A 9,954-nucleotide genomic window follows, 5' to 3' on the forward strand; every position below is an offset into this window, starting at 1 on the left:
GACAACTGCTTTTTTTTTTTTTTTTTTTGAGGTGAGGAGAGGAGGGGTCATCCCAACATATGGCATATAAAAATAAATAGATTGGCCTTTGAGAATTTATTATTTTTCATGCATTAATTGGGAACAGTTCAGTCAATTGATGGTGACAGTACCCTTGGTACATACTTTTGATTGATTAACGATGATGAGAGATGCATTAATTGACTTGGAATCAGGTGATCTCCAGTTACTGAAGCATCACTAATATGTAGATATCATTTTAAAATATGTCTTATGGCATTTCTGAGATTTAAGTTAATTTAATTTCATTATAAAGTGACCTACACATGAAGTAAATATATACAAACTTATAGCTAAGTGTCTAGTATGTAGAAGACATACCTAATAAATGTTTAAGTAAATATTTAAGCCTATGTATTATCAAGTATCCATAATAACTATATCCTACTGTGTTGTTACCCCAACTGCCTAAGCCCAGTAATTGATACTCCAACAATCCAGTTAAGTTCACAAAGTTTTGTAGCCCCTTGCTCTGATTTTACCTCTTCTAACTATTTGAAATGAGCAACCAGAGATTTAGAGACTTATTTTCCTCTCATATAAATAATGAGAAGTCTATTGGTTATTAAAGCCCTTACTTTCTAAACCAGGATTCAGAGAAAAAGTTGCTATTCTTTCTCCCCAAAGAAGCAAATCTGAAAAATAAAATCTAAAATAACAGCCAGTATCAGAAATTTTTAGAAATTAGCACAGAAACATCAATCCTCCTCTGAGTTTATACTTTGAGTTTCAGTATTACAGATAATTTTTGTAGGTTTGAGCTGTGAGAAGAATATGTCAATGCCAATTGAGAAAAAAAGTTAAAAACAACAATAAAACTACACAAAAAAATCATCTTGATATACTATATTAATTAAAACAATCAATGAAACAGAGTAACGACTAGAAATTTTTTGAGAGATTAATACAGGTGAAGTGGAGTGCCTAGTAAGGTAGAACTTTAAGTTGTGTCTAACTACTTCCATATATATGAGCTCCTAAATAATTTGTCAAGGCTTCCCAGGGCCGACTTCTGTAGATAATAGAAATTTTCAGATAATGGGAGGGAACATAAGAGTGTCTTGTCTTAGTGATGTAAATAAGTCTCCTCTAAAACTCAAGTTGAAAAGTAATTGCCATTGTAACAGTAGTAAGAGATGGGCCCCTTGAGAGGTGATTAGGACATGAGAGCTCTGCCCAAAACTTTCTTTTGCCCCTTTTGTCCTTCTACGGTCTGACCTGTGATGATGCTGCAAGAGGACCCTTGCAAGATACTGGCACCTTGATCTTGGACATTCCAGCCTCCTGAACTGTGAAAAGATAAAATTCTACTCTATAAATTATCGAGTCTTGGAGATTCTGTTAGAGTAGCACAAACGGACTAAGACAAAGGACCTCCTATTTTTTTCCACTGGAAGTCAATAAAGGCTTTCTTCTTAATAACTTACATTTAATACTTAGCTTTGAACGTGGCATATATCATTTTGCTTAAGGATACCAGGGTATTTCTATTAGAAAATTGGTTGAGAAAACATATCCCTTCTGTATCCAGCATCAAATATAGCAAATCTTATTGGGATAAGCATGTGTGATATGCATCAAGACCCATGATTGGAAAGTAAAAATAAAGCCTTTCCAAAACAATTTTCCATGACTCACTGTGATTTGGGTTCTAGGACCACATTAATAATGAAAAGGAGAAAAATTTTCAGGTGTCATTAAGAGGTAGATGGTAAAACCTGTTGCAGTATAATTGAATCCTAGAACGTGACTGTGTGAGTTTAAAGTTATTACCTTATAAGGGAGGACTATGAAGTTAGGAATATATCCATTTTAACTAAATAAAGCTGAGAATATGTTTGTTCTTCCTTAAAAATAATTATGATCAGGGGAGGAATCTGTACTCACGCAAGTGGCAGCATCAGGGGAAGAGAGTTTGTCTAGTCACATTTTCATCCACAGCCCCCTCCCAACTAGAAAGAATGTTTTCCCAAGGGAGATAGCAAGTTTCCACAGAAATTCCTTCTTCACTGCAGAGTCTGAGAGTGCAGAGTGGTGGAGGTAATAGAGTTGGGTGTGGGTAATGTAACATAATCTTGCAAAGGGTCTTGGACTCCTTTGGTTAAGGACCTTCAATTGAGCATTATACTGAAAGTGATATAAATTTTTTTGAACAACCTTCTGAAGCCTAAGCAAGAGGGTTTGAATATAATTATGCCCTCCCTCAACGCTGCATTGCTAGCTACTAGACACAGTTGCCACTGGATAAGCAATTAGTTGCTGGGAAAAACTGGTTCCTCAGCCTGGAATGACTGGCATGAAAATCCTCAACTGGCTTTAGCACAGCATGATAGGAAAGAGTGAGACAGATATTTCTTCCCCATCCTTTAGTATGAGTCAGCTTGAGCCAGCCTGTGTATTTGTGACAAGGGTGAGGATTGTAGTAAGAGTGAGGATTGTAGCGAGAGTAAGGATTAGACCAAAATTGTGGCTAATCTAGGCATGCTAATATAGGCTCTGAATTTTGAGATATCACCAAACACATTATTTGCCTTCAGATTATATTGTTACCTGCTCCAGGTGCATATATAAGGCACCTAGAAGAGGCCTGGAACATAGTCATTACTTACCAATTGTTAGTTGCTGTTGAGGGCTGATCACCATTATTTGATGAATAAATGTTCTCCTCTGGTTGCCTAGAAATGAACTGAGAGTCGCCAATCCCTCTTCCTCCCACATTTGGGAGAGAAAGCACATGAGCTGAGCTCCTGCAAGATAACCAGGAGTTGGGCAACTGGTGTTTTTCAGCATTCTTCTGGGCATCTGACATTTCTAAACCCAGCGTTTTTGATGCTCAAACACAGAATGTTGATATTGGCTTACAAGACTACCCCTACATGTATTTTACACAGAGAGAACTCAGGAGGATATTTTGTCCTAGAACTTGTTGTATAGTCAGCTATATGTTGCCCAATCATGTCACTTCTCAGAAGAGGTTTGAGGACTCATGCAACATGAATACCTAATATCTATTGATTCCAACTTGTAGCTGGGAAGGTTTGCTAATATTTTCAGCAAGCCCTTTGGTGAATAGTTACCACTTTCATTATTGTAGGACATATTATATGTCTAAAGGGTAATTATTTTGGGAGTAATAATGATTATCAATATTCATACATTTTATTAGCATACATTGATATTTGGTTTTACACTTGAGAAGGAGGTGCCCAGCATGGCAGTTTGAGCTAAATATTGCTAAAGTCTAAGTGACACAGAGGCTGGACACTTAAATTCTAGCAAGTTTGCATATAAAGAAAGATATTATTTCAAAAAGCACTGGAACAGAAAAAAAAACATGATGCTCTCATGAATTAAAAAAATGACTGAGGGCTGACAAAGGGGAAATGGAGAAATTATCTCTATTCCCAGATTCAAAGGTAATAACCAAAAGGGGAGCAAACTTAAAAGAATGTCTTAAGCCACAATGCAGAAAGCCACATGGCATTATGAGTGTAATTCAACAAATGTGGAATGAATGCTAGTGAACGTGGAAAATATTAAAGTATCAATCATATGCATCATACTGCCTGACTATAAAAATATTCTAAGGTTATCATAACCAAAATAGCATGATATTGGTATAAAAACAGACACATAGACCAATGGAACAGAATAGGGAGTCCATAAATAAATCCATGTACTTACAGCAAACTGATTTTGTAAAAAGACACCAAGGATATACACTGAAGAAAGGACACCCTATTCAATAAATGGTTCTGGGAAAATTAGATCTCCACAGGCAGAAGAATGAAAATGTACTCCTGTCTCTCTCACCATTACAAGAATCAACTCAAGATGATTAAAGACTTAAACATAAGGCCCAAAACTATAATACTACTTGAAGAAAATACAGGGGAAACATTTCAGGATATTGGTCTAGGCAAGACTTTATGGCTATGACCTCAAAAACAGGCAACAAAAAACAAAAATAGACAAAACTACAGTAAACTAAAAATCTTCTGCACAGCAAAGAAAACAATAAAGAGACAACTTGTTGATTGGGAGAAAATATTTACAAAGTATTCATCTGACAAGGGACTAATATCCAGAATATACAAGAAACTGCAATGACTGAACAGCTCATCATCATTGGTCATCAGAGAAATGCAAATCAAAACCACAATGAGATACCATCTTACGCCAGTTAGCATGCAATCATTAAAAAGTCAGGAAATAACAGATGCTGAAGAGGATGTGGAGAAATACGAACGCTTTTACACTGTTGGTGGGAGTGTAAATTAGTTCAACCATTGTGGAAGACAGTGTGGCAATTCTTCAAGGATCTAGAACTAGAAATACCATTTGACCCAGCATACTGGGTATATACGTAAAGGTTTGTATATCATTCTGCTATAAAGACACATGCACACGTATGTTTATTGTGGCACTATTCACAATAGCAAAGACTTGAAACCAACCCAAATGTCCATCAATGATAGACTGGAAAAAGAAAATGTGTGACACATACACCATGGAATACTATGCAGCCATAAAAAAGGATGAGTTCATGCCCTTTGCAGGGACACAGATGAAGCTGGAAACCATCATTCTCAGCAAACTAACACAAGAACAGAAAACAAACACCACATGTTCTCACTCATAAGTGGGAGTTGAACAATGAGAACACATGGACACAAAGGGAACATCACACACTGGGGCCTGTTTGGGGGTGGGGGGCTATGGGAGGGATAGTAGGTGATGAGTTGATGGGTGCAGCAAACGACTATGGCATGTGTATAACTATGTAACAAAACTGCACATTCTGCACATGTACCACAGAACTTAAAGTATAATTTAAAAAAAGAAGAAAGAAAGAAAAATAAAACAAATCATCCTCACCACAAAGGGGCCGGGTGAGGTGGCTCACATCTGAAATCCCAGCAATTTGGGAGGCCGAGGCAGGCAGATCACTTGAGGTCAGGAGTTCGAGACCAGCCTGGCCAACATGGTGAAACCTTGTCTCTACTAAAAATACAAAAACTAGCCAGGCAATTTGGCATGTGTCTGTAATCCCAGCTACTTGGGAGGCTGAGGCAGGAGAATTGCTTGAGCTGGGAGCGGAGGTTGCAGTGAGCCGAGATCATGCCACTGCACTCCAGCCTGAGCAACAGAGCAAGACTCCATCTCAAAAAAAAAAGAAAGAAAATGGACAAAGGACATGAATAGGCATTTCTCGGAAAAAGGCATGCAAATGGCCAACAGATATATAAAAATATCTTCAGCGTCACTAATCATCAGGCAAATGTGAATCAAAACCACAGTAAGATATCATCACACCCATTTAGCATGGCTATTGTTAAAAGGATAAAAAATGACAGATGCTGATGAGGATGTGGAGCTTCTACACCATTGGTGGCAATGTAAATTGTATAGACATCATGAAAAACATGATGATTTCTTCCAAAACTAAAAATAGAACTAACATACATTCCAGTAATCCCACTGCTAGATATTTATCCAAAGGAAAAGAATTCAGTATATCAAAAGGATACCTGCACCTTCATGTTTACTGTAGCACTATTCACAATAGCAAATATATGGAATCAACTTGTGTCCATCAACAGATGAATGAATACAGAAAATGTGATATGTATACACAATGAAATACAACTTGACCATAAAGAAGAATGAAATCATGTCATTTACAGCAACATGAATGGAACTGGAGGTCATTAAGTAAAATAAGCCAGGCACAGAAAGACAAACATCACATGTACTTAGACATATGAGCTAAAAAAGTTGATCTCATGTAGAATGGTGGATACCAGAGCCTTAAAATGCTGTGTAGCTGGGGGTGGGAGGATGAAGAGAGGTTAATTAATAGGTACAAACATACAGATAGAAGAAATAAGTTCTTATGTTTGATAACAGAGTAGGGTGAGTATAGTTAACAACAATGTATTATGTATTTCAAAATAGCTAGAAAAGAGGACTTGAAGTGTTCCCAAAACATAGAAATGATAAATACTCCAGGTGATGGATATCCTAAATAACATGAGTGATCATTACCCATTCTATACATGTGAGAAAATATCACATGTACTCCAGAAATATGTATAAATATTATGTATCAATAAAATAAATTAACTTCCAACCAGCAGCTGGATTATTAAAATGAATTATTAATGGCTTTTACCCTTCAAATAATTCACATTTTGAAAAAGAAAAAAGACATGGTATAATTCATTTTATTTATTTTTGATATTCATGTTACTAAAATGGAGATATGACTTCCAGCATTAGAAACAGTCTTCAAAATTTTCAACTACCATATCTTTTATGACAGTTATTATGATGATTATTATTTTTGATACAAGGTCTCACAATATCACCCCGGCTGAAATGCAGTGGCATGATCATGGTTCCTTGCAGCATTAACCTCCTGGGTTGATCCTCCTGCCTCAGTCTCCAAAGTAACTGGGACTACACATATGTGCCACCCATGCTAAACTAACTATTTTATTTTAATTTTTGTAGAGATAGAATCTGTCATGGGCTGCCCAGGCTGGTCTCAAACTTCAGGTGATCCTCCTGTGTTGGTGTCCCAAAGTGCTGGGATTGTAGGCGTGAGCCACTATGCCTGGAGCAATTAATTTTTAAAAATAAACGTGTGGATAAAAAATGAATTTTTTTTTAAATTTTTTAATTTATTTTTATTTATTATTATTATACTTTAGGTTTTAGGGTACACGTGTGCAATGTGCAGGTTAGTTACATATGTATACATGTGCCATGCTGGTGCGCTGCACCCACTAACTCGTCGTCTAGCATTAGGTATATCTCCCAAAGCTATCCCTCCCCCCTCCCCCTACCCCACAACAGTCCCCAGAGTGTGATGTTCCCCTTCCTGTGTCCATGTGTTCTCATTGTTCAATTCGCACCTATGAGTGAGAATATGCGGTGTTTGGTTTTTTGTTCCTGAGATAGTTTACTGAGAATGATGATTTCCAATTTCATCCATGTCCCTACAAAGGACATGAACTCTTCATTTTTTGTGGCTGCATAGTATTCCACGGTGTATATGTGCCACATTTTCTTAATCCAGTCTATCATTGTTGGATATTTGGGTTGGTTCCAAGTCTTTGCTATTGTGAATAATGCCGTAATAAACATACGTGTGCATGTGTCTTTATAGCAGCATGATTTATAGTCCTTTGGGTATATACCCAGTAATGGGATGGCTGGGTCAAATGGAATTTCTAGTTCTAGATCCCTGAGGAATCGCCACACTGACTTCCACAATGGTTGAACTAGTTTACAGTCCCACCAACAGTGTAAAAGTGTTCCTATTTCTCCACATCCTCTCCAGCACCTGTTGTTTCCTGACTTTTTAATGATTGCCATTCTAACTGGTGTGAGATGGTATCTCGTTGTGGTTTTGATTTGCATTTCTCTGATGGTCAGTGATTATGAGCATTTTTTCATGTGTTTTTTGGCTGCATAAATGTCTTCTTTTGAGAAGTGTCTGTTCATGTCCTTCACCCACTTTTTGATGGGGTTGTTTGTTTTTTTCTTGTAAATTTGTTGGAGTTCATTGTAGATTCTGGATATCAGCCCTTTGTCAGATGAGTAGGTTGTGAAAATTTTCTCCCATTTTGTAGGTTGCCTGTTCACTCTGATGGTAGTTTCTTTTGCTGTGCAGAAGCTCTTCAGTTTCATTAGATCCCATTTGTCAATTTTGGCTTTTGTTGCCATTGCTTTTGGTGTTTTAGACATGAAGTCCTTGCCCATGCCTATGTCCTGAATGGTAATGCCTAGGTTTTCTTCTAGGATTTTTATGGTTTTAGGTCTAACGTTTAAGTCTTTAATCCATCTTGAATTGATTTTTGTATAAGGTGTAAGGAAGGGATCCAGTTTCAGCTTTCTCCATATGGCTAGCCAGTTTTCCCAGCACCATTTATTAAATAGGGAATCCTTTCCCCATTGCTTGTTTTTCTCAGGTTTGTCAAAGATCAGATAGTTGTAGATATGTGGCGTTATTTCTGAGGGCTCTGTTCTGTTCCATTGATCTATATCTCTGTTTTGGTACCAGTACCATGCTGTTTTGGTTACTGTAGCCTTGTTGTATAGTTTGAAGTCAGGTAGTGTGATGCCTTCAGCTTTGTTCTTTTGGCTTAGGAATGACTTGGCGATACAGGCTTTTTTTTGGTTCCATATGAACTTTAAAGTAGTTTTTTCCAGTTCTGTGAAGAAAGTCATTGGTAGCTTGATGGGGATGGCATTGAATCTTTAAATTACCTTGGGCAGTATGGTCATTTTCACAATATTGATTCTTCCTACCCATGAGCATGGAATGTTCTTCCATTTGTTTGTATCCTCTTTTATTTCACTGAGCAGTGGTTTGTAGTTCTCCTTGAAGAGGTCCTTCACATCCCTCGTAAGTTGGATTCCTAGGTATTTTATTCTCTTTGAAGCAATTGTGAATGGGAGTTCACTCATGATTTGGCTCTCTGTTTGTCTGTTATTGGTGTATAAGAATGCTTGTGATTTTTGTACATTGATTTTGTATCCTGAGACTCTGCTGAAGTTGCTTATCAGCTTAAGGAGATTTTGGGCTGAGACAATGGGGTTTTCTAGATATACAATCATGTCGTCTGCAAACAGGGATAATTTGACTTCCTCTTTTCCTAATTGAATACCCTTTATTTCCTTCTCCTGCCTAATTGCCCTGGCCAGAACTTCCAACGCTATGTTGAATAGGAGTGGTGAGAGAGGGCATCCCTGTCTTGTACCAGTTTTCAAAGGGAATGCTTCCAGTTTTTGCCCATTCAGTATGATATTGGCTGTGGGTTTGTCATAGATAGCTCTTATTATTTTGAGATACGTCCCATCAATACCTAATTTATTGAGAGTTTTTAGCATGAAGGGTTGTTGAATTTTGTCAAAGGCCTTTTCTGCATCTATTGAGATAATCATGTGGTTTTTGTCTTTGGTTCTGTTTATATGCTGGATTACATTTATTGATTTGCGTATATTGAACCAGCCTTGCATCCCAGGGATTAAGCCCACTTGATCATGGTGGATAAGCTTTTTGATGTGCTGCTGGATTCGGTTTGCCAGTATTTTATTGAGGATTTTTGCATCAATGTTCATCAAGGATATTGGTCTAAAATTCTCTTTTTTGGTTGTTCTCTGCCCGGCTTTGGTATCAGAATGATACTGGCCTCATAAAATGAGTTAGGGAGGATTCCCTCTTTTTCTATTGATTGGAATAGTTTCAGAAGGAATGGTACCAGTTCCTCCTTGTACCTCTGGTAGAATTTGGCTGTGAATCCATCTGGTCCTGGACTTTTTTTGATTGGTAAGCTATTGATTATTGCCACCATTTCAGCTCCTGTTATTGGTCTATTCAGAGATTCAACTTCTTCCTGGTTTAGTCTTGGGAAAGTGTATGTGTCGAGGAATTTATCCATTTCTTCTAGATTTTCCAGCTTATTTGCGTAGAGGTGTTTGTAGTATTCTCTGATGGTAGTTTGTATTTCTGTGGGATCGGTGGTGATATCCCCTTTATCATTTTTTATTGCATCTATTTGATTCTTCTCTCTTTTTTTCTTTATTAATCTTGCTAGCAGTCTATCAATTTTGTTGATCCTTTCAAAAAACCAGCTCCTGGATTCATTAATTTTTTGAAGGGTTTTTTGTGTCTCTATTTCCTTCAGTTCTGCTCTGATTTTAGTTATTTCTTGCCTTCTGCTAGCTTTTGAATGTGTTTGCTCTTGCTTTTCTAGTTCTTTGAATTGTGATGTTAGGGTGTCAATTTTGGATCTTTCCTGCTTTCTCTTGTGGGCATTTAGTGCTATAAATTTCCCTCTACACACTGCTTTGAATGTGTCCCAGAGATTCTGGTATGTTGTG

The sequence above is a fragment of the Pongo abelii genome, chromosome 13 (assembly GCF_028885655.2).
Source record: "Pongo abelii isolate AG06213 chromosome 13, NHGRI_mPonAbe1-v2.0_pri, whole genome shotgun sequence".
In the NCBI taxonomy this organism is placed as follows: domain Eukaryota; kingdom Metazoa; phylum Chordata; class Mammalia; order Primates; family Hominidae; genus Pongo; species Pongo abelii.